A 25,867-nucleotide genomic window follows, 5' to 3' on the forward strand; every position below is an offset into this window, starting at 1 on the left:
TCAGTCGATGGACACTTGGATTGTTTCCATGTCTTGGCTATTGTGAATAGTGCTGCAATGAACACAGGGGTACATGTGTTACTTTGGATTGTTGATTTCAAGTTGTTTGGGTAGATATCCAGTAGTGGGTTAGCTGGGTCATATGGTATTTCTGTTTATAGTTTTTTGAGGAATCTCCATACTGTTTTCCATAATGGCTGCATCAGTTTGCGTTCCTACCAGCAGTGTGTGAGGGTTCCCTTTTCTCCACACCCTCTCCAACATTTGTTATTTGTAGGCTTAGTGATTATAGTCATTTTACCAGGTGTAAGGTGATAGCTCAGTATAGTTTTGATTTGCATTTTTCTGATGATTAGTGATGTTGAACATCTTTTCATGTGCTTCTTGGCCATCTATATATCTTCTTTGGAAAAATGTCTGTTCATATCCTCTGCCCATTTTTTGATTGGGCTGTTTGTTTCTTTTGTTGTTCAGCTATGTGAGTTCCTTATATATTATGGAGATTAACCCCTTGTCAGATATATGATTTGCAAATATTTTCTCCCAATTGGTGGATTGTCTTTTTGTTTTGACCCTAGTTTCTTTTGCCTTGCAGAAGCTCTTTAGTCTGATGAATTCCCACTTGTTTGTTTATTCTTTTGTTTCCCTTGTCTGAGAAGACACGGTATTCGAAAAGATTCTTTTAAGTTTGATGTCAAAGAGTGTACTACTGATATTATCTTCCAAAAGTTTTATGGTTTCAGGACTTATCTTCAAGTCTGTGATCCATTTTGAGTTTATTTTTGTATATGGTGTGCGATAATGGTCTACTTTCATTCTTTTGCATGTGACTGTTCAGTTTTCCCAATACCATTTATTGAAGAGACTATCTTTCTCCATCATACATTCTTGGCACCTTTGTCGAAGATTAGCTGTCCATAGACGTATGGTTTTATTTCTGGGCTTTCTGTTCTGTTCCATTGATCTGTGTGCCTGCTTTTGTACCAGTACCATGCTGTTTTAATCACTATGGCTTTGTAGTACATTTTGAAGTCAGGGATTGTGATGCCTCCAGCTTTGTTCTTTTTTTTCAGTATTACTTTAGCAATTCAGGGTCTTTGGTTGCCCCATATAAATTTTAGGAGTCTTTGTTCTGTTTCTGTGAGGAATGTCATCGTTATTCTGATGGGAATTGTATTGAATCTGTAGATTACTTTGGGTAGTATGGACATTTTAACTATGTTTATTCTTCAGTCCATGTGTGTGGAATCTCTTTCCATCTCTTTGTGTCATCATCTGTTGCTTTCAATAATGTCTTATAGTTTTCATTGTAAAAGTCCTTCACCTTCTTGGTTAAATTTATTCCTAGATGCTTATTCTTTTTGTTGCGATTGTAAATGCAGTTGTGTTCTTGAGTTCTCTTTCTGTAAGTTCGTTATTAGAGTATAGAAATGCAACTGATTTTTGTAAGTTGATTTTGTACCCTTCAATTTTACTGTAGTTGTTAATTATTTCTAATAGTTTTCTGATGGATTCTTTGGAGTTTTCTATATGTAAGATCATGTCATCTGCAAACAGTGAGAGTTTCACTTCTTCACTCCCTGTTTGGATTCCTTTTATTCCTTTCTCTTGCATAATTGCTCTGGCCAACACTTCCAGTACTGTGTTGAATAAGGGTGGTGATAGTGGGCATCCTTGTCTTGTTCCTGTTCTCAGAGGGATGGCGTTAGTTTTTCCCCATTGAGTATGATGTTGGCTGTGGGTTTGTCATATATGGCCTCTATTATGTTAAGGTAATTTCCTAGTATCCCCATTTTGTTAAGAGTTTTTATCATAAATGGCTGTTGGATCTTGTCAAATGCTTTCTCTGCATCTATTGAGATGATCATGTGGTTTTTATTCCTCGTTTTGTTAGTGTAGTGTATCACATTGATCGATTTGCAGATGTTGAACCATCCCTGTGTCCCTGGTATAAATCCCACTTGATCACGATGTATGATCATTTTGATGTGTTGCTGTATTCAGGTTGCCAATATTTTGTTGAGGATTTTTGCATCTATGTTCATCAGTGATATTGGCCTGAAGTTTTGCTGCTTGGTTTTGTCCTTGTCAGGTTTTGGTATCAGAGTGATGTTGGCCTTGTAGAATGTGTTAGGAAGCATTCCATCTTCCCTAATTTTTTGGAATAGCTTGAGAAGGATAGATATTAAATCCTCTTTGAAAGTTTGGTAGACTTCTCCAGGGAAGCTGTCTGGTCCTGGGCTTTTATTTTTTGGGATGTGCTTTCGATTACTGTTTCAATCTCCTTCCTTCTGATTGGTCTGTTCAGATTATCTGTTTCTTCTTTTTTCAGCTTTGGGAGGTTGTAAGAGTCTAAGAATTTATTCATTTCCTCCAGATTGTCCATTTTGTTGGCATATAGCTTTTCGTAGTATTCTCTTATAATCTGTTGTATTTCTATGGTATCCATTGTTATTTCTCCTCTTTCATCTCTAATTTTGTTTACCTAAGCTTTCCGTCTTTTTTCCTTTGGAAGTCTGGCTGGAGGTTTGTTAGTTTTGTTTATCTTCTCAGAGAACCAGCTCTTTGTTTCACTGATCCTTTCTACTGCCTTTTTTGTTTCAATAGCATTTATTTCTGCTCTGATTTTTATTATTTCTCTCCTTCTGCTGACTTTGGGCTTTGTTCTTCTTTTTCTAATTCAGTTAGGTGTAGTTTGAGATTGCTTACTTGAGATTTTTCTCTTTCTTGTTAAGGTGAGCCTGTATTGCGATGAATTCTCCTCTTAATACAGCTTTTGCTGCATCCCATATGAGTTGGTATGGTATGTTTTCATTTTCATTTGTCTCCAGATGTCTTTTGATTTCTCCTTTAATTTCTTCAGTGATCCATTGGTTGTTCAATAGCCTGTTGTTTAGTCTCCACATCTTTGTCCCTTTCTCAGCTTTTTTCTCGTAATTAATTTCTGTCTTCATAGCATTGTGATCGGAAAAGATGCTTGTTATTATTTCAATCTTCTTAAATTTATTGAGGCTTGCCTTGTTTCCCAACATATTGTCTGTCCTTGAGAATGTTCCATGCATACTTGAGAAGAATGTGCATCCTACTGTTTTTGGACGGTGTGTTCTATATATGTCTATTAAGTCCAACTGGTCTAGTTTTAATTTAATTCCACTGTTTCCTTGTTGATTATCTAGATGATCTATCCATTGATGTGAGTGGAGTGTTGAGGTCCCTTGCTATTATTGTGTTATTGTTAATATCATCTTTTAGGTTTGTTAATAGTTGATTTCTGTACTTTGGTGCTCCTGTTTTGGGTGCATAGATATTTATAAGTGTTGTGCCTTCTTGGTGGAGTGTCCCTTTTATCATTATATACAGCCCCTCTTTGTCTCTCTTTACCTGTCTTATCTTGAAGTCTACTTTGTCTGATATAAGTGTTGCAACACGTGCTTTCTTTTGTTCTCCATTAGCTTGGACTATCGTCTTCCATCCTTTCACTCTGAGCCTGTGTTTGTCATTGGAGCTGAGATGTGTTTCCTGGAGGCGGCATATTGTTGTGTCTTGTTCTTTAATCCATCTCGCCAGTCTGTGTCTTTTTATTGGAGAATTCAGTTTATTTATGTTCAGAGTGATTATCAACATGTGAGGGCTTAACGCTGCCATTTTATCACTTGTTTTCCAGTTCTCTTTCATTTCTTATGTTTCTCGTCCTGTGTATTTTGATCTACCAGTTGAGTTATGTAGTTTTTTGTGTTGTACCTCTTTGTTTTCTCCTTATTTATTATTTGTGTCTCTGTTCTGCTTTTTTGTTTAGTGGTTACCATGAGGTTTGTATTCAAAATTGCGTAGATAAGATAGTCCGTTTTCTGATAGCCTCTTATTTCTTTAGACTAAACTGATTCAGTCCCTTTCCTCTTCCCTTCCTAAGTTGTTTTTGTCACATCTTATTCCATCTTGTGTTGTGAATTTGTGGTTAAAATGACAACATTATCTTTGTTTTTGGTATTCTACTTCCCTTTGTCTTTAATGCTGTTCTTGAGTATTTGCTAACCTGTTCTGATGTATAGCTACAATTTTCTGATTTGGTCTACCTATTTATCTCCTTACTCCATGCTTTGTAACCCCTTTCTCCCCCCCCCCTTTTTTTTCCCCAGGTATGAGGACCTTGAGGATTTCTTGTGTGTGGGGGGGGGGGGGTCTTGTGGCTACAAACTCCCTTAGCTTTTGTTTATTTGGGAAAATTTTTTTCTCCGTCATATCTGAAGGATATTTTCACTGGGTAGAGTATTCTTGGCTGAAAGTTTTTGTCCTTCAAAGATTTGAATATGTTATTCCAGTCTCTTCTAGTCTGTAAGGTTTCTGCAGAGGAATCCTCTGAAAGCCTGTTAGGGTTCGTTTGTAGGTTATTTTCTTCTTCCTTGCTGCCCTTAGTGTTTTTTCTTTGTCATTCACTGTTACCAGTTTGACTACTATATACCTTGCTGTAGGTCTTTTTACATTGACATATTTAGGAGATCTGATAGACTCTTCCACATGGATTTCCATCTCCTTCTCTAGGTTTCGGAAGTTCTCTGCTATTATTTCTTTGAGCAAGCTTTCTGCTCTGTTCTACTCTTCTCTCTATGGGATACCTATAATTTTTATGTTGAATTTCCTAGTCTAGTTGGCTATTTCTTGGAGATTTTCTTCATTTCTTTTTACTCTTAGTTCTCTCTCCTCATCTATCTGGAGCATTTCAACAAGTCTATCTTCAGTTATGCTGATTTGCTCCTCTATGATGTCAGCTTGAGTGTTCAGGGAATCCATATTTTATCTCTTCCGTTGTGTCTTTCATCTCCAGCATTTCTGATTGATTCTTCTTTAGTTTCAGTCTGTTTTGTGAAGTAGCTCCTGAACTTGTTGAATTATTTCTCTACATTCTCTTCTAACTCATTGAGGGGCTGGCCCCATGACCAAGAGGTTAAGTTCGCGCGCTCTGCTTCGGCGGCCAAGGGTTTCGCCGGTTCAAATCCTGGGCACAGACATGGCACCGCTCATCATGCCATGCGGAAGTGGCATCCCACATGCCACAACTAGAAGGAACCACGATTAAAAATATACAACTGTGTACCGAGGTGCTTTGGGGAGAAAAAGGAAAAATAAAAATTTTAAACAAAACAATACAAAACGAGTTTTTTGATGATAGCTATTTTGAGTTGTCTGTCATTTAGATTACATATTTCTGTGTCCTCAGGACTGAATTTTTGGTACTTGTCATTTTCTCTCTGGTCTGGAGATTTAATATAATTTTTGATACTGCTAGAGGGATTGGCTCTGTTTTTGTGCATCATGGTATTATTTGGTCGCAGTTACTGCCTATCACCACTGGGTGGGGGTCAAGAGCTGCATATTCTGAGCCCTCTGGGTTCTGCTGAGATCCCAGGCACTGGAGCCAGCACCAGGTGGGTGAGGGGTGGGGTGCTTTCTCCTTGCATCCTCTGGGGGTTTTCTCACTCTGCCCTCGCTATTTGCTCTCCTGAGGTGTTGGCTTGATGAGGTCACCCCCATGTTAGCTTTCACGTTGGTAGGGGTTTCCCCTCAGCTGCGAGGGCCCTTGGGGATCTTTGATGTTCTTATGAACGAATGTTCCCTCCCCTGTTCCTCTCCTCTTGGAGGCTACCTGCAGTCCCAGATCCCAGTCTTTTGGGGAGGGAGTGAAGTTTTCTTTTACCCCATTCCACCTCCTCCAAGGGGGGCTCCAGTGTCTCCGCCCTCCATCATATGGCTGCATGGGTCTCTCAGGCGTCTTTTGTGTTGTGTTTGGATATCCTCTGTTGGAGTATGAATGTCTTTCTCATTGTATGGTGGAGGAGAGAGATTCCTCGCAAAGCTTACTCTGCCATAATGCTGACGTCACTCTCAAATGATATTTTATTTTGAAAGTGAATGCAGTAAAAATTGGCACTGAGAAAATGACAAAATGAACAAACATTGGAACACCAACCTATTTCCAAGGAATCACGATTAAGTGTTGTGTATTGTCATTGTGTCTGCTTGCAATAAGTTCAGTTTCCTTTTAAAATTTAAGCTTAATTCCTCCTTTTTGGACTATTAGTTATGTCTTCTCAGTTTGTAAAATTTGTTTGATCTTTTAAAATGGTAGCTATCTTCTGACTTCTGAGGGCCAGGCTACCTCACCGTGAATTCCTACCTCACCCTACTTATCTTTGACACCCTGCTCTGGGCCGCCATGGCTTCCTCTCTGCCCCAAAGCAAGGACTCTAACTGTACCCTGCCCTGCCTAATGCCTTTAGGCTGAATTGTTTGGCAAGGGGAAGAGGGTCAGATTTGATTTTTAGGAGGATAATTCTGGTGACCATATGGTGAGTTGATTGAGAGACGGTGTCAGAGAGTTCTGTTAAGGGCCTGATGCAGAGTCCAGGTGAGGGAGAGGGTTTGAACCAAGGCTGGTGGGGGTTGATAAGGAAAACCAAGCTCTCTACAGTTCATGATAGTGATATGATTAATTATAGAGGTTATCATTTACTGAACATTTACTATGAGGTAGAAATAATAAGTACTCTCTATGGATTTAACTCTTGTAATAACTCCATGCTGACAGGTCTTAACATTTTTATTTTACAGATCAGGAAATTGAGTCATGGAGAGATTACATAACTTGCCCAAGTTTACCTAGAGCAAAAGCCAGGATGGGAAGTCAGGCAGTCTGATTCTAGAACCTGTGCTCTTGACCATTATGCTAGTTTGGGAATTTATTTTTTTAATCATTAGAGCTTCTCACCTGTGAAAGAGCTACCTTGTGAAGTAATGTGTAGCACTTGATGGTCACCAATCATCTACATGAAGGATCCACGTATGCTCCGTAGTTAGATTAGATTACCCTGAAGGAGCTTTCTAAAAGTGCCACGATTCTGTGACTTGATGTACTGAGAGTCCTTGTTTTGTGTAGTTCTGATATGTACAAATTTCACTTACCATAATTTGGTTAAATGACACCTGTCTCCTAATAACGAATTATGCACAGTATATTAGCTGTAATTGCATAGACTACAACATTTACTGCCAGCTCTTCTATCTACAAATTACTGCATAAATAACAGGTGTGCATCAGTATCAGCGATCTATCATCTCATTTCTTTCAAAGCCTGTTGGTCATTGCACATCTCTTGTTCACTTCATGCACAGACAGCAAAGCGTGAAGTTATGTTGCTTCCTTGTTTCCCAGTAATAAATCCATGTGACATTTTACAAAAATGAATAATTGAAAGAGGGAACTGGCAACAAAGATGAAAGTGCAGCAAAGAACCAAAAAGTAATAAAACTGGAAGCGAAATTCAAATTGAACATAAATGGAGCTCTAGAAGAAATAGCTCACTGTGGTAGTGTTGACACTACTGCCATTCAAAAGACTGGATCTGCAGCCAGAGGAACTTAGTGAAGGTGAGCTTATCTGTGTAAATGATGACAATGGTTGGTGAAAAAGATGAAGATGTCTCAGTGGAACTGATGCTGGTAAGAAATTTCACATTAAAGGACCTCTTGAAATTGCTTTGTGACATCGAAGGGACAAAGGATAAAATACTGGAAGCTGATTCAAACTGAGGAGTACGACGATTTGCCAAGGTGTAGAAAAGATGCCCATTCCATATCATAAGTTAAATGATGAGAAGAAGGCTGGCACTGTTCAGACTGCTCTTGATGAGTTTTTTCAAAGAAATTATATGCTATAGTTTTCAGTGTTTCTAATATTTTCCAGTTTGCTAAATAAAGATTTTCCCACTTTTTCATTTTCTTATACAGTTATAACTAACAGAATTTTTAATGCTGTGACAAAAAATTTTTAAAGATCACAGACCAATTGTAATTTTTCCCATTGATTATTATGATCATTTTGCATGGTTTCAGCCTGCATTGTTATTTTTCTGGTCTTGCACTACTGAGCAAAACAAAGATGTCTATACTTCATTGTTGAAAGTTTAATTTTTCTCTTCAGCTTCTAGTGGCACCCTCTGGCATTTTCTTACAGAAGTTTGTATATGCATCTGACGACAAAGCATGTTTCTTTCAGCAAGCTTTGCTTTTTGAAAAAAAATCATAATTACTGAAAAAGAAATAAAATATCTGCTGATAATAACAGGAAAAGAAATATCCTTGAAGTTGGTGTTATGGGTAATCTCAGGAAGGAAGATGTTAGTTTCATGTATATGGTGCCCTGTCTCTCTGTCTCTTTCTCTTTTTTTGGTAACAGTTTTGTTGAGATATTATTTGCATACCATACAGTTCAATCATTTAAAGTGTAGAATTCAGTGGCTTTTAGTATGTTCACAGATACGTGTAACCATTACCACAGTCAATTTTATAACATTTTCTTCGCTCCCAAAAGAAACTCCATACTCTTTAGCTATCACCCCCTAAGCCTTTCACTCCCCCCGCCCAAACCCCCAGCCCTAGGCAACCACTAATCTTTCTATCTCTTAAGGTTTGCCTGTTCTGGACATTTCATATAAATGGTATGATAATGGATGTGGTCTTTCATTACTGGCTTATTTCACTTAGCATAATGTTTTCAAGGTTCATCCATCTTGTAGCTTGCATTAGTACTTCATTCCTTTTCATGGACACATAATCTATTGTATGGATATACCACATTTTGTTTATTCATTCATCTGTTGATGGACATTTGAGTTGTTTCCACTTTTTAGCTATTATGAATGATGATGCTACAAACTCTTGTGTTCAAGTTTTTGTACAGCCATATGTTCTCATTTCTCTTGGGTTTATACCTAGGAGTGAAATTACTGGGTCATATGGTAACTCTATGTTTAACCTATTGAGGAATTGCCAGACTGTTTTCCAAAGTGGCCACATCATTTTATATTCCCATTAGCAGTATATGAGGCTTCCAGTTTCTCCACATCCTTGCAAACACTAGTTATTATCTGTCATTTTGATTATAGTCATTCTGGTAGGTATGAAGTGGTATCTCATTGAGGTTTTGACTTTCATTTTCCTGATGACTAATCTGCTTATTGGCTATTTGTATAGCATCTTTGGAAAAATGTCTGTTCAGATCATTTGCACATTTTAAAATTAGGTTATTTTGTCTTTTTATTACTGAGTGGTAAGAGTTTTGGTATATTTTAGATACAAGTCTCTTATCAGATGTGTGATTTGTAAGTATTTTCTCTCATTCTGTGTATTGCCTTTTCGCTTTTTTGATGGTGCCTCTTAAAGCAGAAAAGTTTTCAATTTCGATGAAGTCCAGTGTATCTATTTTTCTTTTGTTACTTGCACTTTTGGTGCCATATTTAAAAAACCATTGCTAAATCCAAGGTCATGAAATTTATCCCTGTATTTTCCTCTAAGAGTTTTATGATTTTAGCAGTTACGTTTCCGTCTTTGTTCCATTTTGAGTTAATTTTTGTATATGGTGTGAGTGGGGGGTTCAACTTCACTATTTTGTGTGTACATATCCAGTTGTCCCAGTACCATTTGTCAAAAAGACCATTCTTTCTCTTTTGGGGAGCTTTAGCACCTTTGTTGATAATTAATTGACTGTAAATGTGAAGATTTATTTTTGAACTTTCTATTCTGTTCTATTGATCTTTATGTCTATGCTTGGTATAGTACAAGATTGTCTTAGTTACTGTGGCTTTTTGTGGTGTGTTTTGAAATGAGGAAGTGTGAGTCCTCTGACTGTGTTCTTATTTTAAGATTGTTTTGTCTGTTCTGGGTCCTTTGAATTTCTGTATGAATTTTAGAATTAGCTTGTCAATTTCCTGAAAGAGGCCATCTGGGATTTTGATAGAGATTGCCTTGAGTCTGCAGATGAGTTTGGGGAGTATTGCCGTCTTAACAATGTTAAGTCTTCCCATCTAAGAACTTGGGGTGTCTTTCTATTTGTTTAGACCTTTAATTTTTTCACCAATGTTTTGTATTTTTCAGAGTATGTTTTATACTTTTATTAAATTTTTTTTCTTTTTACTCACAAAAGCTATTTTATAATTCATAAGTAATCAATAATTGTTAAAATATTCTGTATTCCATATTATTCAAAGGAACATAGTATTATACCATTTGCTTCTTCTATCCTTTTAATACTTCTTTAAGTTGTTAGAAGTTGGTAAGAATGAGGTCTCAATAGTAATCGTTTTTGAATATATAATTTTATAGTGTATTTTATTTTAAAATATAGTACATTCTTTAAAAGTAACTAAAATCAGTAATTATTCAAATTAACATTTAAAATATACAGCTAATCATGATCTTTTAATATATTTCTGCATAGCTCTAGAACATTATTTTCTTATTTTTCAATTTTTTTTGGATTAACGTGGGTTTTAAGCCACTAATCGATTGTGGTTTCATACTTCCTTGGTTCTTTCTGCCAGTCCTGATGGCACCTAAAGATTGCTAACATATTTGAATAGACGTGCCCTACAGTTTGTTTCCACTTGAGAAACTGCCCTTTATTGTATTGGTGGAGAGAAGCAGAAACTTTAGGGTAATTTATAATGGAAGGAAGCTTTTGATCCGAAGAGTAAGTAATTTCTGGAAATTTTGTAGCAGTGTTTATTAGTTCATCTGGATCTGAGGAAAGATGAGAGTTGAGGCAATACTGAAGCACCCTCAGAGTAGGCTGTGCTTCCACTGGTTAGTTCAAAGCATGTAGGGGAAGCATTCACATTGCATCCAGGGAATTCGCTCAGAATCTAGGATATGTGTTAGGTTTTTGCATTTATGTTCATTCTTAAGTATTTCTGATGATAATGGCAGTAAAGAGTATCCACTCAGGTTCTGAGGCAGAGGAATTCCAGCAATATCAAGCATAAATATCCACAAGAAAAACCGTGTTTGATATTTATAGGTCGGCCTTAATTCCTGGTCCCATTATCAAGAGTGGAACATGGGCACTAGCTTCACACATACTCATTTTATAAAACTGACAGTGTTCCGTGGCTAGCTCTTTGTGGTCTGAGTGTATATGACATTAGTTTTCTGAAGAAGATCTAACTGGTGAAAGCCAAAATAATTTCACCAAGTATGGCATCTGTCTCAGCACATATAGCATAATAAAATGCTCTAATATTTTTAATTTCTTTTTCTGTAAACTTCCCATTGCAGTTTTTTGTGTAAGAAGAGTCATAATCTATAGGGTGCATTTCTGACAGAGGCAACCACTTTGAGATTTTGATGGCATCATAAGCCCCTTTTTTCCCTACCTAAAGCCCCAGTACATAGTTGTATCTTGTAGTTGCAAGTCATTCCAGTTCTTCTATATGGGATGCCATCACAGCATGATTTGATGGGCGGTATGTAGGTCTGTGCCCAGGATCTGAACCGGTGAATCCCGGGTGGCTGAAGCAGAGTGTGTGAACTTAACCGCTCAGCCGTTGGGCTGGTCCCAATGAGACACTTTTTTAAACCAATAAAGAGATGTGAGAAATGTTGACGCTCCAAATTTTCTCCTGAAGATGGTGAAGGATAAGAGTGTGGTAAATTTAATCTAGTACAGAACAAATGGTTGAGTATAATTAATTGCTTCTTTTCTTAACCAATTTTCTGCTCTGTTTGTATTCCTTCAGTCCCTTTCCATAACTGTTACTTTCATCTTTTTAGGGTAAAGATTAACCATAGGCCTGCCTTCTCGTCTGAGTAAGAAGGCAACATCTCTTGTCCATGCTTCCACATGATTGCTGAGGGGACAAAAAGACAGGTATATTGTAAGGTATTTAAAAAGTTTTAAAAACTGACTAAGTATAAACAGAAGAAGGCGCTGTGAAAAACAGTGTTTAGACTCAGTCACATAAATGTTCAGACTAACTATGTAATCCTGGGCCCTCCAGGACCAGTTCAGCTGACCTCATCTCTTATCAACAGAGTGATTCCAAACTTATTTCTAAGTATTCTTTTTGATGCTGTTGTAAGTGGAATTGTTTTCTTAATTTAACTTTTGGATTGTTCACTGCAAGTGTTTGGTACTCTTTTAATGTTGATTGTTGAATTTAAAACTTTCAGTAATCAGGGTTGTCTTACTGGCTTGTAATTACAAAAAGTAGAGGCTTGCATTGTAGGGTCTTCTTACGCAAGCTTTATTTCAGTGTTGGCTCTCAAGCAGTTTGTGGTCAGACTTTTGAGCTATTAGTGATCGCCTTAGATCTATAGGCCACTTGTACTTAGGAGTTCCAAACTGATGACTACATATGCCACTTGTATGGTCAATGTGACTAGTTTTCAAAAGCCCTTTCAGTTATAAAGCAAATGACTTGGCAACAAAAATGCCTTTCATTCATATCATTCTTTTGTTTTCTTGGTGCGAAGAGCTGTAGTTAAGAGGAACAGTTAGATCTTAGTGGTTTACCAAGTTGCATTAGAGGAAGTGTATAAAAGGATTGTTGAGCCAAACAGCTTTCAGATTTAAAAACCAATCTATTAGCAAGACAGGAACCTCTTGCAGATGCTTTGGTTAACCTGTAACTTAGTGTAAGATGAGTTGAAGCTATGACTTTTGAGATTAAATCTTAAATTATGTAGGCATGTTTCTGATAAGTGTAGTTTTGTCGTCCACATCAGAATCATTTAGCATAGTTTGAAATGCAGACTCCTGGACCTCTACTCAGACTTACCAAATCAGATTCCCAGCATAGGACTATCTATGTTAAATCTATATTAAATCATCTTCCCAGGGGATGTCCACAGTAAACTTTGAAAACTGTTTTTAATTGTGTATGGCCTTCTCTTAAGTGATTGATTTTACCAGAATCAAATTGTGGATCACAGGCAGCCCTTAAAAAAAAGGAACAGAAGATATCAATACATTTTACATAGTGAAGATTAGTATTGATTTATGAAACTTTGTTTCAGTTATATGTGTGTGGATGTATGTAAGTGTATGTGTGTGAATATGGGTCATTATATAAAATGAGTTTTTTTCCCCATGGGTTGTGATCAAAAGAGAAAAATTAAAAGTTCAGAATTAGAAAAATATGAAACATTTCACTTTACATTATTTTGTGTCTGGCATGTTCCTGGAACTGGGATAGGAACATTCAAAGATCACTGAAAATCCTTGCTCTTGAGCTCACAGTTTATAAGGGGTAATAGGCACATAAATAATAAAGTTTGTCAGCGCTGTACTAGAAGCACATACCGTATAGAGTGTTCTGGAAGTCATGGAGGCTTTCATTGAGATGGAGATAGTTGAGGTAGGTTTTGAAAAGATGGGAAAGAAGAATGGCATTTTGGTTACTAAGCAAGAGAGAATTATTTTAGGATTGAAGAGGAAGAATTGATATCATTATTTCTGATTCAGTGTACTAATGTACTTAGCCACTCTCACTCATGTTACCTACACTCATTCTCATGTAGCTCCTGAGTGCATGGGGATCACTTCAGAGCACCAGGAGATGAAGGGAGGTTCTATAGCTCTTATAACAGCTTTTCCTCTTTCTGGAGGCACTCTTTCTTTCCTTTCCTCAGAACTTTGTTTGCTGGAGTTTGCTTGTTTCCTTTTCAGATTTTATTTCATGTTGATGCTTGTATTACTGTCCTCACTGAATATTTTCAGGCCCTAGGCTGGTAATCTAAGTTTAGTCTTTATCTCTCAGTAGGCCTTATAACCATCTTTTTGTTTTATCTTACTGGGGGACAACATTCACCTTTAGAATCTCAGACAGTTGCTCCACAAACTAGAAGAGATTATGTTAGCTTTTGTTCCTTATGCTGTCTGCTGTAGATTCCTTTGTTGCATCAGCCACCTTCAGTCATTTGATTCTCACATGCATACTGATACACACAAATTAGGAAGACTCACTCTAAGTAGTTCTCCTGATCTATTTTGTGTTTCCTAAGTGTTTTAGAGCAGAGATAATTACTGACCACCTAAGCAGAAGGAACTGCCTGGGCAAGGGTCTGGATGTGCACACCCTTTGTCAAAGCATTTGGCCATAGCTCCATACATGACAGTATGCCTGCTTGGAGCCAAGCAAAGAGAAGGTACATCCATGTGCTTTGAGTACCTAGATGTGTAGTAAATGATGAATAACAACTTTTTTTAAGAATTAAAAAAATAGGGGAGTAAGGTTAATAGGTGATGAATGCAAATGCATGGCAGTTTTATTTTTTTACCAGACATTCAAAGAGATTACATTTAGGAGTCAGGTGGTCTTGGTGAGGGACGCTAACTGGTTACCAGCCTCCAGGATCTAGGTTACAATTTTTGACTTAGGATACTGACTTTTCAGATGAAACTAACTTTCAGTGGTTAGTGTCACTTTTCCTTCTTGCTTTCCTGCCCCTCTTCTTACCCCCATCTTGGCTTATTCTAAATGAGGAGGATGCTGGATAAGCATGGATTTAGAACAAAGGAATATAGTTTGGGGCTGTTTCATCTAAGCTCTAGGAGAGTCAGACAGAGTGTCTTGTTCATGCTTCCACACAGTTGCCGAGGGGACAAAAAGACGGGTATATTGTAAGGTATTTAAAAAGTGTATCTTTCCCCCAGAAGAGAACACTTTTTAGATGACTGGATTGCTTATGCTCCCCAGACTCTTGGGAAATTTTGCTTTTCTAAGCACCCCCTTTCCCCTGCATCTTTTTTTATGCTAACCATTTCCATCTGGCACATCTGATGTCATAGAGCAAGAGAAGTCCTTATATTTGCCTGTATACTCGCCTGCTCATTTTCCCATTCCTGCTACCCTCTGTCTCTCCGTGTTGGAGATGTCTTTATCTGTTTCAGGAGCTGGGAGTTGGGGTAGGGAGTTGCATGTAGAAGTGGTGGGAGAGAATGTTTATATTGCCTCTGACTTTTCAGTGTATTTAATGATTTTTTAGCTCTGCCTAGAGCTTGCTATAAAAACTGCTGTGAGTGGCAGTATTGGGTAGTAATTAAGAGTTGGGTTCTACCACTTTACTAGCTGAGTACCCTCAGGCAAGTTATTTAACCTCTAAGTGCGTGCCTTGGTGTCCTCATTTTAAATGCAAGAAATAATAAACCTGCACACTAGAAGTGTTCAGTATATTAATTGAATTAATATATCTAAAGTGATTAAACTAGTATCTGGAATATGAGCACTTAATAAATGTTGAGGTGATTTTGGAGAAGAATTCTTATTTTTGATACAAATCAGACCCAAGGTAGATTCAATATTTGGACTAGAATATGAAGTTTGATTTTTAGTTGTCACAATAAATCATTTTTTTCTTGGCGTTAAAAAATTCTGGAAATCTTTCTTTTTGTTCACTTGTAGCCAGACATCAAAGAAAGGGGAAAATTCAGTAGAATAAGTCATTTTTTAAAATGGTAAATATCTGAGTTTTCCCCCGTATGTTTTCTTCTTTCTTCCTTTTTCTTGCCTGAACAGTAAAAATAGATCTGGTTTCCTGGGTTATCACAACTTGTAACAAAAAGCTTTTTGATAAAATTGGCTGTTGGGTTGGTGGGATGAGATCATTCCTTCCTAAGTAGTTTGCAGTCTCTGAAGTATTTGTTGAAACAAAACCGTGCTGGGTAGGCTGACCACACAATAAGCCACACTTTGTGGTTATGTTCAGGGGCAGGAGTGTGGGTTTTCTGTGTGATAGAATACTACTGATATGTAGAAGAAGGTGAAAGGTACTTGGCACAGTTCCTTGCACTGTGGCTGGACACGTGTATAAAGAGAGAAGATTGATAAAGGGGCTCAGGACACACTTAAGGTTGAAAGCTAGACTTAGGCCTTTCCTTCTTTCTGTTTTTTTTGGTGAGGAAGATTGACCCTGAGCTAACATCTATGCCAGTCCTCTATTTTGTATGTGGGATGCCTGCCACAGCATGGCTTGATGAGTGGTGTATAGGTCCACACCTGGAATTTGAACCTGTGACCCCAGGCTGCCAAACGGGAGCAGGTGAACTTAACCATTATGCCACTCGGCCAGCCCCTCTCACTAATTTGTTTATTCAATCCTTTATTTATATCAGTATGGATTCATGAATATTTTACATTTTCGGTTACAATCCAATACTACTATATTTTCTTGCTCAAGTTATTCCAGCTTTGGTCATTGGAAGCTCTTTTAGTTGACTCCTTTGTTCCTTTGACATACCTCTATTAATTAATTTATTATTTTTTAAGCATTTCCTAACTTTCTGACATTACAAGATGCTCCAGGCTCCACTTGTATATTTTCGTCCCCAGTCCTAGAATTGGTCATTTCTCCAAGGAGTCCTGGTTCTTTTATCAGAGAATAGTATTAGAAACCAAGACCTGAATGCTAGAGGTGCTCATTGCTTACTGGACTGTCCCCTAAAGATTTTAGTTAAACTTTATCTATGTTTGAAAGAAATGGAAGTGCCATATTTAAGGGAAAAAGTTTAGGGATGTTCCTAATGTAGACTTCTTTCCCCCATTCTTGTCTCTCTTCTTTCTACCTCCTTTTGTTGTAGCATAGTACTAAATCTTAAAATATCATGTAAAAATGTCATTACGCTTGTGATCTGTAGCAATAATATATAGAATTTTAAACCACTGAGATTACTACCTTAGGAAATATGAGTATGTGTTCTTACTCGTTCCTTAAAGCGGAGGTTTAAGGATGGAGCTTTTCCTGTTATTAACTAAAACTCTTGAAAGAGGACTTAGCAGTTATTGCTTCCTATGGAAGTAAGACCTTTTGAGTGCATGAATCGAGTTCTGATTATGCTCTAAAGGAATTACCACTGGTTTCATACTATTTTTTTTTTTCTTTTTCTCTCCTGTCTTTCCTGTCTAGTGACTTTGTGATTTAGTTAAACCCAGCCACTAAAACACAGCCAAAATTCTACTACCATTAGGAATTGTTTAGAGTTGATGATTTAAATAGCTCTAGTGCAGAAGGCTCTTAAAACTCCTACGGCATCCTGGCAGTTCAAGTGAATGAAAAAGCTGGTTTGGAATAAGATTATGCTGCATACGCTGTCTGAGTGGGTGTCTACAGAAGGCAGTTACTTCTCAGCTTTAGTATATTATTGCTGCGTGGGAAAGCATGCTAGTTATTTCATCGTCTTATTTTTTGAAAGAAGCTGTAAATCTGTATTTTCATGCAAGCATTCCTAATTTTTGAGATATTGGCATAATTCTTCCAAAACACTCTGTCCAAACAGGCCACTACACCAAGGGCCCTGTTTGACCTAAGATCGCCGCTTTATGACCTCTGAACTAGCGCTTCTCTTGTATGTTCAGCAGTACTCACCCTGGGGAGGGAACTTTGGGCTGGTTGGGAGTTGGAAGACCTTGGTTCTGATTGTAGCTTTGCCACTAATTAGCTGCATGCCTTTGGGCAAGGGGAAACCTCTTTGGATCTCACTTGACTTAGTTGTAAAATATGAGAGTAAACTGGATAATTTATGGTTCCCCCTTACTATTTACTATTTTATATTTTTACAGTGTATTTATCTTGAGCTGTGAAACAGTGACCATTTATGACTCGAGGACATCAGAAAATTTTAACAATCTAAGTTCTTTGGTAGTGGAGGAGACCATTATGTTTTTTCCAAATATCCCTTCTTGTAGGCTACAAAGGATTTGTGCCTGCTTTCCTGAACTCTTGGCATACTTGCTGCCTTCAGTAAGTATCTGGTAGATGTGCACTTATTAATTGGTGATGCATTTTTATATTTTTGTTTCTTCAAGTAAATGGTCAATTGATTTTAATGTGATCAAAGCTGTAATGATAGGTGTATTGCTAGGTGAGGTTTTTTGGAGGTATGCATGATGGGTAGAAACAGTAAAGCTGACAATGGATAATGTTTTCTTAGTTATGGAGAACATTATTTTTATAGTTTGACTTTAATTTTTTTTAGTTTAAGCTAATCAGTCGGTGGCAGTTGTGTATGGGAGTAATGATATATTTGGTGTTCATTGCTTAAAATCAGCTGCATAAGATTGCAGGATGACTTATACTAATTATTCCAACGGCAAAACTAAAATCTGAAAAACTACGTTTGGAATTTAGTCTACAGAGATAAGAAGACTCTTACCTCCTCATTTGACTTTAGACTGGTTTTTATCAAGAAAGTGGTTTTGTAGGAAGATTCAGATTCTTGTAGAGAAATGTTAAAGACAAGGGAAATAAATTTTTTATATATTCTAGGAAGACAAGTTAATGATATTCATTTGCCATACTTAGATCAGCTGTAGCATTTTTGTAAAAATATGTTGATTTGGTTCTTGGTGCTGTTTTTCAAATAAAGTATCTTGATATAAAATGCTTTGGTAAGAAACATACCTCCATCCTGAGGGCTGGTCTAAATTCCTGTTTTGTATGGATTAACAAAGAGAAACCTTTGTATTTGATTGGGATGTAATGTGAGCATTTGTGATGTAGTCTTTCATGGAAATGGCTTTTTACAAGTAACTTAACCCTCTGTGAGCCTGACAAGGCAAACTTAATCCTAAATCTTTAATTAAGTAGAAGTCTAAACTGATAGAATAATAGATGATGGAATAATACACAGTAACTGCAGCAATTTTGGCCAAAATGTTTGGCCAAATAGTCACCAGTTCTGATCCAATATATTAATTAACTGAAATTGTCTAGTTTCTTTGTAAATAACACATAGCTCTAAGTTCTCAGAAGAAGAGAATGTGTAAAAGATTTTTCTCTTCAGATGTATAGACTTAGCTCTTTAGTTCTACTCACAAGAGTTCAGGAACCCCTAAATCAGCATTCTAGTTTTTCTTCTAAAAAAATGTTAGTACTTTTTGAATATAGTGGGTGGCACTCAGTTTTAGATCAAGCCATACAAAAATGCAGTCTTTATAGGTCAAAAATGATAAACTATCAGCAATTTTATATTTTCCACCTAATAATGGTCAGTACATTTTGTTGACCTGAGCAGAGGCAAATCATAGTTAAAATGGTAGGCTTAAAAAGGACTTTGTGGAAAACTCTTCTTTTTATAAATAAAGTGAGGTGACTTGCCCAAGATTTCATATCCAGTTTATGGCAGAGATAAAGAGAGGCCAGAGGATCTGCCAATGATGAATTATTTTAAATCTGACTTGAACTGTTGTTAAAAGCTTGGGTTTTATTTCTTTTCCTGTAAAAATAAAGGCATAATCAGAAACCATGTATTTGATCATGAGCCTAATGTCCGTGATACTCTTCATAGAAATGATCACAAATACCATTTTCACATGATATACTTACATAATATAATACTTTTAAAATACTTCTTAGAAAAAAGGAGGATAATAGAGTAACAAATTATGAAATTTTATGTAATTTATTAGTCTATTGTGGTATACAAAGTTTTTAACAATTTCAGCCATATTTTACTGATAGAAGTCAGAATGTGAGAGCCAGTATCAGTCACAGTATTGGGATAGATGCTTCAGAGGTTTTCATGAGCATTTTTGTAGAAATTTAAGGTCCATTGTGTTTATATGAGAAAATATCTGGCTGCCTTGTTGAGTTCTTGTAACAAATGTTGAGATTGTAATTTTAATTCTAAATTTATCATGGAAATCTTTTACTGGGTAGAAGTCCCTGAAGAGAAAGTCAGGAGACCTGGTTCTTCTACCAACTAGTATAATTTTTAGACAGTCTCTTTGTTTGTCAGTTTCTTTCTTTATAAAATGAGGATGTTAGCTATGTGAAATCCCTGTATTAGTTGGGTAATTAATGCTGTCTGCTTTAACATATCTAGCATTTCAATCGCTTAGTACAATAAATGTTTATTTCTTGCCCACACCATAGTCTGGGTGTTTGGCCTATGGCCTTCATGTGATGACTGAAGAATTCCAGCTCCTTCCCCCCTGGTGTCTTGAAGGCTTCCACTGCATCCTTTGTATTCATTGTTTGACAGCAAAGAGCACCAGCAAGGAGGATCCCATAAAATGTTTTCTGGTGAAATATATTACTTCAGCTTGCATTCCATTGACTAGAACCAGTCATATGGTCTCAATTTGTAGCTGCAAGAGAGGTAGGAAGTGTCTTTCTGATATGCAGGAAGAAGGAACAGTATTGCATATGTCTCAGCCACGCTTCCATTCAGTTTGTACATTCTTTGATTCTATGGTCAACACCAAAATCTTTCCTGTTGCATGTCACTTTTTGTACCTTTGATTACTCAGAATTTACTTTCAAATTTTTTGGAAGAAATTTAGTTTGGAAGTCTTTGTAATATTATTTTGTAAGTTCTTTGGTGCTTGCTATATTAGGAGAATTTTTTCCCCTGCAGAATGGTTATATCTTGTTATTTTTATTTGTAATTTCATTTGTGGTTCAAACTTCTCCTTTATTTCATTATGTCTTGCTTATTTTTGAAGGATTAAAAATGCATCTATGGAAAAAAATCTCCCAGTGCTTGTACAAGAAATACAGTAGAATATTGAATATAGCCAACATCAGAGCCACCAAGTCATTGTCCACCCATGTTCAGTCTGTCAGCCCACTGGCAGAAGGGAGAACAGACAAACCTTATACTGTCTCTTAAAGGTCAGCTCATGCAGACTTGCAGACCAGTAGGGAAGCACATTCCAGCAAGGAGGCAGAGTTCTCTTTGCCTTCTGCCCACCTAAGATTAAGCTTGAAGAGTCAGCAAAAGCCTTTCAGTTGATTTCAGCTGCCGTTTTGGAGTTATCCCCATGCCCTCCCTTCCTTCCCCTTCTTCCTTTTTTTTTTTTCTTTCTGTAATACGTTATATATACCCTTTTGTACCTAAGTACAACACATACTTCTCATGGTTCCATCCTATGTTAGTAAATTGGATGAGAATGTTCTAAGCCTAAGTATTAAATGCATTCTTTTCTTAAAATATATAATTAGCTCAAAATAATGCCATAGTTAATGCCATAGTTCAGTTTGTATTGTATTTGAATCAAAACTTTCTTTTTTTTCGAGGAAGATTAGCCCTGAGCTAACATCTGCTGCCAATCCTTCTCTTTTTGCTGAGGAAAACTGGCCCTGAGCTCACATCTGTGCCCATCTTCCTCTCCTTTTATATGTGGGACGCCTACCACAGCATGGCTTGCCAAGTGGTGCCATGTCTGCACCCAGGATCCAAACTGGCGAACCCTGGGCCGCCAAAGTGGAACATGTGCACTTAACGGCTGTGCCACCAGGCTGGCCCCTGAATCAAAACTTTCTTGTGTAGTAACCCCTCCAATAGACTCTCCCTCCCTTTCGTCTTTTTTTGTTTTCTTGTTGGCAGAAAAATATATGCTGTCTGCACCACATGTCTAAGGTCATTCAGCTTTTTAAAATTATACTGTTTGTTGAAAGGTTAATTTTGGACAGAGTTGTTTCTAGATCTTTATCATCACTGGGGGGATTTATTTTCATTTCTCTTGTAGAAATTTCTCTTGCTATTACTTGGATACTGTGGCTTTCCTCGGATACCATGTTCCTTTGTCATTTTCCTGGAGTCTGTGCTGAAAGTTCATTTTTAGAAATGGTGTCTGGAAAATAAACTTTTTGGATTTATTGTTTGTTAGAATTTACCACTTTGGTCCTCACTTGATAGATGGGTTGGATATAAAACTCTAGGTTCAAAATAGTTTCTCTCAGTTGTAAAGGCATCACTCCATTGCTTTCTAGCATGCAGTGTTGCTTTTAGAAATCAAAAGCCAATCTGTTTCTCATAACTTAGTTGGTATTGCTTGGGGGATTTTCTTTTTGTTTCTTTTCTCCCTCCCACCCCGTCTCCCCATTCCCCCACCTTCCTTTTGCTGTGATATGTTATATGTACCTTTTTGTATGTAAAATATATATGTAAAATTTAAAGAATGAAAAGATAAATATCCGCAAGTCTAATACCCAGCTTACAAAATTGGACTTTCCTAAGCCCCTTGTTTATCCCTTCCCTATTGAAATTCTTTATTCCTCATAGAGAGTATCACTATCTTGAATTCATAGAAACTTTAACATGTGTTTATCTGTAGTTAACTCATTTTCAATGCTGTATTGATTTCATTATAGTGATATAAAATTTAACCTATTTTCTGGTGATATGCATTTGAGTTGTTTCCAAATTCTTGTTCTTATGAATAATGCTGCTCTGACATTCTTGTACATGGATGCAAGAGTTTATCTAAGATATATATCTAGAAATGGAAAGCCTAGGTCTAAGGATATGTGCAAATTCTACCTTATAAATAATGACACACTGCTGTCTAAAATGACTGCTCATCTGTTATTTTCTTTTTCATTTTAGCAATTCTGGCAGGTATTTATTGGATCTCAAAGTAGTGTTAAATTACCTTTCCCTGATGATTAGTAAAAGTAAACACTTTTTCATATGTTTATTGGCTATTTGGATAGTCTCTTATGAGAGGTGGCTGTTTTGTTTTTTATTTGTAGGAATTTTTTGTATATCCCATATGTGAGTTCTTTGGTTTTATATATTGCAGGTATCTTCTTCAACCCTGTGGTTTGTCTTTTACTCTTTTAGTGGTATATTTGGATGGACACAAATTCTTACCTTTAATGTAGTCCAGTTGATCATTTTAGCCCTTTATGGTTAGTGATCCATGTGACCTGTTTAAGAGATCTTTGTTTACCCCATGATAATGAAGATATTTTTCATATTCTAGAAGCTTTATTATTGTTTTATCTTTCACATTTAGGCCTTCCATCCACCTGGAATTGATTTTTGTGTTTAGTGTGAGGTGAAACTCAGATACATTTTCCTCTATAATTGAATATTTAGTTGACCAGCACCATTTATTGAAAAGATAGTTCTTGGGGGCCAGCCCTGTGGCTGAGTGGTTAGGTTCACGCACTCTGCTTTGGCCGCCTAGGGTTTCGTCAATTCGGATCCTGGGCGTGGACATGGCACTGCTCATTAGGCCACATTGAGGCAGCGTCCCACATACCACAACTAGAAGGACCCACAACTAAAATATACAACTATGTACTTGGGGGATTTGGGGACAAAAAAAAGAAGAAAAAAGATAGTTCTTTCCCTACTGCTCTGTAGTGTCATATTTGTCATAAATTGTGTCCATATTGTAGTGATTCTTTTTTTGAAACTGTTCTCTTGTGTTAGCCTCTTTCTTGGTGGCCATGCCAGTACCACAATGTCTTCATTATTGTACTTATATATATTAGGTTGAAACATATGAAATTGCCATATTTGTAGGTCATCTATTTTTGGCAATTTCATATGGTTTAACCTAGTAGCAAGTTTTTTGTTTTAATGATTTGGTTATACTATCTATTTATATATTTTCCCCCCTTTTTTTGGATGAGCAAAATTGGTCCTGAACTAACATCTGTGCCAATCTTCCTCCACTTTATGTGGGATGCCCCCACAGCGCGGCTTGGTGAGCAGTGCTAGGTCTATGCCTGGGATCCGAACCTGCAAACCCTGGGCTGCCAAAGCAGAGTGCACGAACATCACTGGGCTGGCCCCGAGTAGTGAATTTTGATATCTAGTAGTTCCTCTATGTTTGTTCTCTAAGATTGTCTTGGCTGTTCTCAGCTCTTTGCATTTTCATGTAAAATTTAGGATCGGCTTTTCAGTTGAATTAGAAAAACCTACTGGGATTTGCTTGGAAACATTCACTCTGTAGATCATTTTGGGGATAATTGACATCTTTAAAATATTGAGTCTTCTAATACATAGTACATGATCGTGATACAATGCTGCAGTTTATTTAAGTCTTTAATTTTTCCCAGTTTTCTTGGTTTGTTTTCCATGTAGTGGTCATGGATATGTTTCATTAAAATTATTCCTCGGTATTTTTAAAAATACACTTGTAAGTGATCTTAAAAACAATTATATTTTTCAATTGTTTTCGCTAGTATGTGGAAATACAATTGAGTTTTAAAAAGTTACCTGGAGTTCAACAACCTTGCTAAACTCATTTACTAATTCTAATAGTTTATTTGACTTTCTCTCTATATAGTTATGTTTCCTGCAAATGATGGTAGTGTTATTTTTCTTTTCTTTAAAATCCTTATGCTCTTAGTTTTTTTTCTTGGCTCATTGCACAATATTGGTTAGAAATGGCAATAGCGGACATTCTCATTTCTACCCTATCTTAAGAGAATGATGTTTGTGGTAGGGCTTTTTGGTAGATACTCTTTGTTGGATAAAGGATGTTCCCATCCTACTTTGCTGAGAGTCTTTTTTCCAGAGCCTTTTTTGATTGTGTTGAGAGAGGAGCTTTTAGTTTTCTTTCTTAATCTGTTGATGTTATGAATTACATTAATAGATTTTTCTAGTGTTTAATTAGCCAACTTGGTTCAAAATGTATCTTTTAATATCACCTTACACCCGTTAGATTGGCAAAAATTTCCAAAACCAAGAGCAACAAATGTTGGAGAGGTTGTGGAGAAAAAGGAACCCTCATACACTGTTGGTGGGAATGCAAACTGGTACAGCCACTATGGAAAACAGTATGGAGATTTCTCAAAAAGTTAAAAATAGAAATACCCTATGACCCAGCCATCCCATTACTGGGTATCTATCCTAAGAACCTGAAATCAGAAATCCAAAGAGTCCCTTGCACCCCTATGTTCATCGCAGCATTATTTACAATAGCCAAGACGTGGAACCAACCTACATGCCCAGAAACTGATGATTGGATAAAGAAGATATGGTATATATACACAATGGAATACTACTCAGCCATAAAAAAAGACAAAATTGGCCCATTCACAGCAACGTGGATGGACCTCGAGGGTATTATGTTAAGCAAAATAAGCCAGTCAGAGAAAGACGAACTCTATATGACTCCACTCATAGGTGGAAGTTAGTATATTGATAAGGAGATCTGATCGGTGGTTACCAGGGAAAAGGGGGGGTGGGGGGAGGGCACAAAGGGGGCAGAGGTGTACCCACAACATGACTAACAAAAATGTAGAACTGAAATCTCACAAGGTTGTAATCTATCATAACATTAATAAAAAAATAATGTGTCTTTTATATATTACTAGATTTTGTTTGCTAATATTTATTTTAGGATTTTTTTCATCTAAGGGTTCAGCAAATTATGACTCACAGGTCAAATTCAGCTTGCTGCGTACTTTGGTATAATCTATGAGCTGAGTGGTTTCCACATTTTAGAGTAATTGAAAAAATAAAAATAAAAAACGATAATTGACAAAATCAAAAGAAATATTTCATGACAGGTGGACACGTGAAATTCAGATTTCAGCATCCATAAATACAGTTTTACACAGACACATTCATTTGTTTATGTGTCATCTATGGAAGTTTTCACACTGTAACGGCAGTGTTCAGTAAAGGCAGTTTTTGCTTTGAACAGTAGTTTGAGACTGTAGAAATGGCCATGCAGGGTGAAGCTGCAAAGCAATGTTAATAATCAGTAGGAAAAATTATGATTGTTCTGTAACTTTTAAAAACTTTAAAAGCTCCCTCGTCTGTTATAAATGTATAGGGAAATGAAAAAATAGGAAAACTATTATTTACTACACTGTAATTTAAAACATTAGAAACATTGAGAATTAAAATGTTTTACTTGTAAAAATTTTATCAAGAGTAGTTTGAACAGTGCCAAGCTTCTTCTCATCATATAACTTATGACATGGAATGGGCATCCTTTCTATGCCTTGGCAAATTCTCATACTCCTTTGTAAGTTTGGATTAGCTTCCAACATTTTATCTTTTGTGCTTTCTGTTCTTTTTCTTTTCTTTTAATGTGAAATTTCTTGCCAGCATCACTTCCTCTGGGACATCTTCATCTTTTTCACCAGACCATTTTCCTTATTTATGAAGATAAGCTCACTTCACTAAGTGCCCTTGGCTGCATATCCAGTCTTTTGAATGCTGGTAGTGTCACCATTCCCACTGTGAGCTACTCCTTTGGTAACTCCATTTATGTTTGATTTGAATTTCACTTCCAGTGTTATTACTTTTTGGTTCTTTACTGGACTTTCATTTTTGTTGGACAGT

General features: G+C 36.8%; 1 protein-coding gene and 1 pseudogene across 41 annotated transcripts in view; one reads left to right on the forward strand and one right to left on the reverse strand.

Moving 5' to 3' along the window:
* Positions 1-25,867, forward strand: part of MAP4 (microtubule associated protein 4) — a 186,364-nt gene that overhangs the window by 28,441 nt on the left and 132,056 nt on the right. The window lies entirely within an intron of this gene.
* On the reverse strand, positions 10,289-13,156 carry LOC106842503 (arylsulfatase K pseudogene; annotated as a pseudogene).

Source organism: Equus asinus, chromosome 21 (genome assembly GCF_041296235.1).
Source record: "Equus asinus isolate D_3611 breed Donkey chromosome 21, EquAss-T2T_v2, whole genome shotgun sequence".
Classification (NCBI taxonomy): domain Eukaryota; kingdom Metazoa; phylum Chordata; class Mammalia; order Perissodactyla; family Equidae; genus Equus; species Equus asinus.